At 40.1% G+C, this 9030-nt stretch overlaps 1 protein-coding gene across 22 annotated transcripts in view; it reads right to left on the bottom strand.

The window, feature by feature from the left end:
- The window catches only part of CLOCK (clock circadian regulator), a 137500-nt gene extending 128930 nt beyond the window's left edge, over positions 1-8570 (bottom strand). For 8 of the 22 annotated variants that reach the window (XM_044387759.3, XM_044387758.3, XM_044387757.3 and 5 more), the window contains exons 1-2: positions 8393-8544; positions 7075-7153 (exon numbers count right to left, since the gene is read on the bottom strand). The gene's annotated coding sequence lies outside the window, so the exon portion shown is untranslated. The other 14 variants (XM_044387755.3, XM_048211763.2, XM_026508916.4 and 11 more) reach the window with 11 other exon arrangements.
- Positions 8571-9030: the final 460 nt, after the last annotated feature.

A 9030-nucleotide genomic window follows, 5' to 3' on the forward strand; every position in this document is an offset into this window, starting at 1 on the left:
CCTAAAATAACACTAATGATGCCTTCTACAGTTGAGGATATGTAAAATATGTACAAATAAAATATAAAATAATAATGCAAAAAGGTTGGAGGAATTAAAGTGTAAGAAACTTGCATTATCAGGGAATGATAGAAGTAGTCACTTGTACCATAATAAGCATAATAAATACAATAAGTAAAAGTATACTTGTTATAATCTCTGGAATAACCACTGAAGATATAATGAAAAAATACATAACTTGTGAGCAAATAGTAGGAGAAACAATAAAAATAACTCAAAAGAAAGCAAAACAGAAGGGTAAAAAGGAATTCAAAGCATATATTCAAAGAAGTCAAAGTTGACGGTAATGGCAAACTTAGCAGTAAAAAAAGTAAATGAACTAAATGCTCAAAGTAAAAGACTAACATTTGATTAAAAAAATGATAATCTGTATTTATTCACCAAGACATCCAGAAAACATGAAAGTTTATAAAACTCCACATACTCCACTTACTATAAAATTGCAACAGGTATACACACACATACGCACAAATGCCTCAGAAAATACTGAAAAAAAAATTAACTGGGCTCATCCCTGTGATTTTAGTGATATTCTTCATCACAGATTTTCTTTGTAGTTTTTGGCACTTTAATTCTTTTCTAAGGAGCAAGACCCATTTTCATAAAAACCACAACACTTTTCAAAAGGAAAAAAAATCAGTTTATAAATTTTAATGATCAGCTCCAACAAAGTAACAGACTTACAGAAAAAGAACGTGATCAAGCCTAAAAAGAAGTTAAACAATATAACTTTATTTCACACAATAAACTCTGATCTTGAAACTAAGAAATCTTTATAATTACATTATATCATCACCATTTCTGATGGAGACACAAATTATTAGGTAAGAGTTGGAAACAGGTTTTCCCGTTAGCTAATGGTTCCTCACTTCTCTTCTGGCTTCTAATAAATCTGATACTCCCATTGTACTGTATTATATGTTAAACTTGTAAAATAAAATTTAAGTTCTAACATTTTTCATTTTAATTTGTGGGTTGTTTCCTAAATAACTTTTTCTAATATTACCTCAACTAAAATTTAAGTTTCAACACACAAGAAAACCAGTTACCAGTTTCATGAATCAAAACTTGGCAAAGGACGTGAAAGAAAAATATATAATACCACGCATCTTGGAACCATATTCTAGTAACTTTATTATTCTAAGTCACATAAAAAGATCAAGTATTCCCAAACTCTCTATATAAAAACAATACTCTAGGCAACTTATTGAAATACATTTAAATTGGAAGGAAAAAAAACAACAACAAAAAAAAGGTAAGAGCCCTGTCTGGTATACACCATGAAAATAACAAAACTGGAATAATCACTAACATTTATTGACCATTTTACTATGGGATACTCTTTGTTCTAAGTAATTTGCATGTGTTGTCTCATTTAATCCTCACAACATATTATAAACTAATATTACCTTCCTTTTACAGATGAAAAACTGAGGTAACATTTGTCCAAGGTCATACAACCACCTAGCAGTAAAGACAGGATTTGAATGCCAAGCAGGCTAGTATTAGAACCTTGTGCTCTTGGGGCGCCTGGGTAGCGCAGTCGTTAAAGCGTCTGCCTTCGGCTCAGGGCATGATCCCGGCGTTCCGGGATCGAGTCCCACATCGGGCTCCTCCGCTGGGAGCCTGCTTCTTCCTCTCCCACTCCCCCTGCTTGTGTTCCCTCTCTCGCTGGCTGTCTCTATCTCTGTCAAATAAATAAAATCTTAAAAAAAAAAAAAAAAAAAAAAGAACCTTGTGCTCTTAATCACTACACCATGCTATCAATGTAAGTAATTAAAGTAGCATGCTGTCTTTTTTATTAAGTTTCAGGCCATATATAAGATTTAGAATAAAACCAGATATTTTAACTATCTGGTCATGTCACTGAGACAATAATACCTAAAAACTTTCTACTTTCATGACAGAGAAAAAAGTAAAGCAGTCGCTATCAAAAGTATATTCATTAAACCTGAGAAACTTCAAAAATAGACAAAAGAAGGCAGACTAAAAACTACTGCATTAAACTGTAAGATCTGATCTATTTTCTCCTGAAAGTAATTTAGCTTAGTTTTTCTCCCCAACTTAAACTGGAAGATCCAGATACCTAGGAGTAGAATAAAATGTCACAGAAATCCTATATAAAGCTAATGTCAATTTTTTGGGTGATGAAGGATTCTTTCTTATTATTTACATTTTCCTTTTAAGGAAGGGTTTTGGAGAAAACAAAAAAACCTCTCTGTTGAACTTCATTTTAATTGTGCGTATGGACTGCTTCATAGATCCCCACCCTACTTAGAAAGCTTGTTCTAGATATTGTTATCCAAATATTTGATTTATGCTCATGAAATGCAAAGTTAGTTTAATACAATTCAAAGTAAAACTTACTTTAGAAAGAAACATTATAAAAATCTTGGATTCACTATTATGGATCATTACTAGATAATTTATTATATACTTATGATATACTTTTTCAACAAAAAGCACAAACATTCAATCTGCTTATTAATACAAATTCAGTAGCAATCTACTTAAATTCTAATTCAAAAAGACACCATTTTAAAAATTGATAACTTAAGTGTCCAACTGAAAAAAATCAATTAGTAAATTATTACACAAACCTAGATGAGAGTACTCCACAGCCATTAAAAATCATGTGGTAGAAAAATACTAACATAAAAATGTTCGGGATTCATTGTTAAATGAATAGAATAATTTGCACTATGGTAGATGCATATGAGCACATTTTGTAAATATCATGTCTCTAAGTACACATATATTTACTTATATAATGGCTAAACAAAATGCAGGAAGAAGATATTACAGAAGGTTAACAATGGCACTTCTTTGTAGCGGGATTTCCAGTGATGTTAAAAGTTTAATTCATGCTTTTTCATGTTTCCCAAATTTTCTACATTAGGGATGTGCTATTTTTATAACTGGGGGAAGAGATTAAGAAAGAGACAAAGGCATTATTTACATTAAAGCCATATTTTAATATAAACAAGCTGTATTTAATACAAAATACAACAAAAAATATGGCTTAACCCTTACTAGTAAAACCTCCATCTGTGGTTTGTTTTGTTTTGTTTTTAAATACAAACCTCTTAACATGAACCAACTTGTATTCTTGTTTTCCACTATTCTGGGTAAGAATTAAAAAATTAAAGTACCTGATTAAATGTGAACTCTGAAAAAAGATGGGAATTTCTGTCTTACTCGTCATAAAATTACTTTTGACAGTAATTTTTACTAATTGTAGAAATTAAAATATTTCTGAAAAATAAATGTAAGTCACATCCTAAGCAGTATAAGTCAAAAGCAATTCATAAAAATTTTTTTACAAGTGATTTCTTTCTGTTGACTTCTAAGACTTAAAACATTAAGCAGAATTACATCTTTGTGAAATACACACCTAAAACAGGTAACAAAAAGGACACCATACTCAAGAGGATGGGTTTAGGTAACTTAAAATTTGCATAACCAAAAATGTGGAGAAAAACGGGAATCTCTTATCCACGTAATTCACAGAAGCTACACTAACGGAGCTATACAAATGACCAACAAACGGTTGTAAAGCAACCACAATGCCATAGTAATTACAGTTAATTAGCAGGAAATAAATTGCTCTGACACTTTATTCTTTAAGTAATTCATACAACTCCACCTAGAAGTTTAGACTTGGTAAAAGTCAAAATGCAAATCTTTACTAGTACAATGTCTGTAAGAAACTACACATAAAAAAATTTATGCATCTGCAAAGAACTGGAAAGAGACACAAACAATGTAATATGGAACTTCAATTTTTTACAACATTGTCTGCTTTCACAGTTTAAAATATTTGCAGCAAACATTTTAGCGGACATAGCTCTAGAAGTAAAAATGCGGGGGAGAGGGTACACTAAATATGTGCTTTGCGAAAAGGAAGTAAGAAGCAATTTACTTTTAATACTAACACTGCCTGACAAATTAGATGGCAGATAACAGTTAACTGACAGAATTAAAAATTTCCTAATATTTCTAACAATCCTGAAATCTAAGGCTATACTATAATTATCAAATTAAACATCAAATAACTCTTTCCTGTGGACTACTGTAAAGACAAAAAAGCACCTATCACTTAGTCTTATAAATGTCTGCTATAACAATGCAACTTAACTCCTTACTTCCTTACTCATTAAAAGATTTGAGCTTTCTAAATTTGTTCTATCCTTTCTTATTTAAAAGGTTGAGATATAAACTCTTCCTCCAAACCCCATGCCTATAAAAATAAAAAGCTGGAAACAGTCTCACCTTTATAAACCTTATGTATACTTTTCTTCTAGAATCGATCATTTCCTACCTTTTGTTATAGTCATTACATACGTGCTCTTTTAACTACACTAAATTTCAAACCCACAGAGGGCAGGGTCAATGGTACTGCATCTTTCTATGTGTGTCACATAACTTAGTAAAGACTGAATAGTAGAAATTTAGTCTTGATTAATTCTCTGAACTTTCTGTACACTACCACCTGAAAAGAATTATTAGAAAAGTAGCATTCTCTTGCAGGGGGAGATAGGAGGTGGGTGAAAGTGTGCACACTCCTTGTCTGCTGTCAGGTAAGCACAAACCAGACCAAAAGGCCTTTTCCTTTTCCCCTTCAAAGGCTAGATTCCATCCAAGTCAAGCAGCGACTCTTAGTTAAGGACAACAGGGTCTGCCTTCAGAGGACATGGAGACGTTGATGTAATCTAGAGAGCCTCTAGTGGTCTGCAAGACCAGGTGAAAACTCTAGAATGTGGACTCTAAAGAGTCCTATAAAACCCAAGGAATCCAACTGTTCCAGCTGAATACAATCTACAACCAGATAAAGCTCACACCAGTATGATCTAACTGCAAACTGTAAACGCACCTCAAGACGACTGGCCCCTCACAAGTAAAAAGATAAGTATGTTCTAGGGAGTATACCATATGTTACACACTCCAAGTTGTTTTCCTGTCCCCTGAGTAGCAACAGAGTCCACAGTAGAGGCAAACTGACACAAGAGAATTCAATTTTCAATATTATAAAGTGTGTTTGTAAACGCACAGAAAACGATCTAGAAGGTTAACAACAGTGTTAACAGCAGTTATCTCTGGGGAGGGATGTGAAATAAAAGCTGAAGTGTGCAAAGGAGGTTTCCACTTATACACATATTGTGTTTTTATCTTCATGAGCATCAATTTACTTCTGTAATTTTAAAAACAATATTAAGTAAAATTCTGAAATGTGGTTCTATTTTTTTCAAAAAGGGTTAATAGACCCATATGGAATTCGAACAAAAAATAAATGCCATTTTGCAGAAGCTTTGCTACTACAGACCTACAGATCAAACAGAAATAATGCAATTATCCTATCCTACAAAATAAAAACGAATACTGGTAACATAAGTGCCCATAGCAACTGTCACCCACTACTCAATGTTCACTACTTTGATTATACAATACTAGCCACCAGAGGGAGTTTCAGTACCCTCCCCTCAAAATTATATCCACTCTAACAAACCCTTTTTCAATTTTAACCTAATTAAAAAGGTTACGCTAGCAGAGCTTAAAAAAAAAAAAAAAATCAACAAAAATTTTACAGCAATCCATAAATCATAAAAAGTTTTTACTTTATTGCACCAACAGAATACCGCTTCTCAATTTTATTTTAATTTTTCATAAGAACTATATTTACAAATTGACATTTCATTGAGTTTCGTGTTTGATTTCCTCAGGAGAAAAACGTTTCCCAGTCTGAAAAGCAAACTACCCGGACAATCAAGTCTATTATCACTGTAATGGGGTGTCCATATTCTCCAATTATCACAACTTCGTGGTTAAAAAAAAAAAATTTATGGGGCGCCTGGGCGGCGAAGTCGTTAAGTGTCTGCCTTCGGCTCAGGGCGTGATCCCAGCGTTCTGGGATCGAGCCCCACATCAGGCTCCTCCGCTAGGGGCCTGCTTCTTCCTCTCCCACTCCCCCTGCTTGTGTTCCCCCCTCTCGCTGGCTATCTCTCTCTGTCAAATTAATAAATAAAATCTTTAAAAAAAAATTTATACAACCATGACTCCTAAAAAAAAGAGGAAGGGGGACACAAAACTAGCCTCTGAAAACAGCATAATCCAGTCATAATGTCCAATGTAAATAATGCCATCATATATTTTAGCAAAGCAAAATACAACTAAGCATCTTTACGAGTTAGTCCGTGGCATTAGCATCTTAAAAATTAAAGTATAAAGAGCCCAGCTTATCCTAAACTTTCTTTCAATGTTAGTTTCTTTTTCTAAAAAAGGTTAAGAAAAATCATACTGAAAATGGCCTAAATCACGAGTAATGGACCAAAAACAGGCAGACAGACAAAACCCATATAGCAAATTATTTTGGAGAGGAGGATTTTTGTTTAACCTAGTTTATGAGTCTTTAATAGTCACAAAAATTTTTGAATACAAAGACTTATACAGTGTACATCTCATTTCCTACCTCCCTTCATCAGGATACTACTGCTCCTTCTCTCCCACTGTTATTATTTCCCCAGTATCTTCCCAGAGTATCTTTACAATTGAAGAGCAAACACAAGTTCATATTCTTATTCCTCCCCCACATCTTAACACATAAAGTAGCACATTATTCACACTGTGCTACACCTTGGGGTTTTTTTCCCCCTCTTTATAACATATTTTGGAGATCTTTCCATGCCAGTGCACAAAAAGCTTCCTCATTCTTTTTCTCATAGCTGATCATGACTAGTTCTACCACAGCTTTTATCTGTCTTCTTCTGGCTAACCTTTAATGACATCCTGTTCATTCAAATATGTAATACCTGAGTTAGTTTCCTTCCCCCAACAAGATTTTAAAACAAACCAGATATGAGGTGTCCCAGGGGATAACTTTCAAGAACGCAACTCATTAGCTAACTTATATCCTTTTCAGAACGTTTGTTTTTGAAGCAGGTGAAGGGGCACACATACAACTCTCTTATCAGTAAAAATAAAGCTACAAATTAGAATGCAATCTTCAAGTGAAATTACCTTTTTCTTGATTTGGGGGATCAGCATAATAGTCATATCAACAATGACTGTAAAACTTTCTTCTTGTGCTTTTCTTTCACTGTAAAAGAAAACATTGATTTTTTTTTTCTTTTAAAGGCTAGTAAGCCTTGAGGTCCTATAGCGTGGCATCCTAAGAGCAAGAAAACGACCACCTGATTCGATATTTCACCGCCAGGTCAGAGGCCAAGGCGTTTCTCTTTCAGGATCCTGCAGACTACTATCAACAGGACAACTTCTACACCAACGAAAACACTCTAAAGGACATAAGCTCTGCGGCGCTCCGTGTTGGAAATCGCACACCAGGGGCCAGACCAGATACAGACTCCAGCTTTGCGGGCGGAAAGAGATCTCGACCAGCCAGCCGCGGCGGTGACAGGGCGCGGGCAGGCGCGGGTCGCCAGAAGGAAGACCCGGCACCGAGCCGCGAGCCCTCGAACCCGCGCAGTCGCCCGAGCTGGACGCACGGAGCGGCGCGTTCCCCGGGAACCGAGCCCCGGAACCACGACCACTAACGGAACCAGCCCACGGGCGGCGGCCGCCGCTCGGACTGCGGACCGCGGCGCGCGGGCCGGGCGCCGGGAAGGCGGGGGTTCCCCGGAGGAGCTGGCCGCCCCGGCGCCCCATTGGGCGCCGCTCCAAACGTGCCCGAGTTGTGACAGGAATAAAGTGGGTCACAAGGCCTAGCGGGTCCCCAGCGAAAGCCCTCTCGGCACCGCGTCTCCGGCTTTCCCGGCCGCTGGAATCGGCCCCAGCCCGGAGGCGCGCTCCGGCCACCGGCCCTACCGTGCACCCCAATCCCGCCCCTGCCCTGCAGGTAACCCCAGCAGCCGCGGAGGGCCCCTCAACCAGGGCGACTCCACCCCAACTCCCGGGAAAAGGCACAGTAGGGCGATAGGCAAAACTTAGGCTTCAGCTCCCGCCTTCCCCTCCCCTGGCCGCCGCCCCCTGTCCCCACACGCACACCGCCCCCCGCTCCCTCCCCTTCCCCGCGCCCTCACCGTGTGGCTTGCGGCGGCTCCGGCTTCTTCCCTCCCCCACCTTGGAGTCTGGCTGCGGTGACTCGGAACCACTAACCCGGAGCGTCCAGGAGACACCGCGGCTCCCAACACAAGCAGCACCTGGGGCTGTGAGTGGCGCCCCCCACCCACCTCCAAAAAAATTCACCGCTACTGCCGCCCGCTCCTCCCCCTCCCTTCCCTTCCCCTCCTCCACCGGCACCGGGAGCACGCATGCGCCACCGCGGCAAGCCTACCGGCGGACTTCAGACCCCGGGCCCACCCGGTGGGGCGCCACTCACCGGGAGCGCGCACGCGTCGGCGGCCAGATTTCCTTCGCGCTCTCGCTCTCGGGAGTTTCCTTTTTAAGCCGGTAGCCGCAAGCCTAGTCTGTGATTGCGCTCCCTGCCGGCGCATGCGTCGTCAGTGACCCCCGCGGGCTCCGACGGCCGGCGCTCTGAATTTGCCCCTCCCCTCACTCTCCCTTTCCCCGGCGCAACCCGGTGCGCATGCGATTTGCCCCGTTAGGCAGCGCGGAGCCGCGGAGGGGATCCCGGGCGCCAAGGAGACTCCGGCTCCCTCGGGCCGTGCATTTGCGCTGTCCGCGGAGGGAAACCGGGATCTCCCCGGCGCCCCCTTCCCCGCACTCATTACTGGAAAGCCGGGGAGGCGGGACTTGGTCGGGTTGTAGGGTACTGTCGGTCGGGGGAGCGTTGGCGTTAGGTCCGGGCGGCTTTGGCTTTCGCCCATTTCGGGGAGCGAGGAGGAGGGAGAGCTTGTTGCCGGATGAGGCATCCGGGGGCCGAAAAGGGGACCCTCTCTCCTTTGAAAAGCAAATCATTTTGCCAGCACGCCAGGGAAGGTTTTCCGGGTGTTGGCAGACAGAAGGTTTTTTTCATTCTGCAGTGGCATCACTCGTGTTTCCTCTCTTGGGACTGGG

The sequence above is a fragment of the Ursus arctos genome, unplaced genomic scaffold, assembly GCF_023065955.2.
Source record: "Ursus arctos isolate Adak ecotype North America unplaced genomic scaffold, UrsArc2.0 scaffold_9, whole genome shotgun sequence".
Classification (NCBI taxonomy): Eukaryota; Metazoa; Chordata; class Mammalia; order Carnivora; family Ursidae; genus Ursus; species Ursus arctos.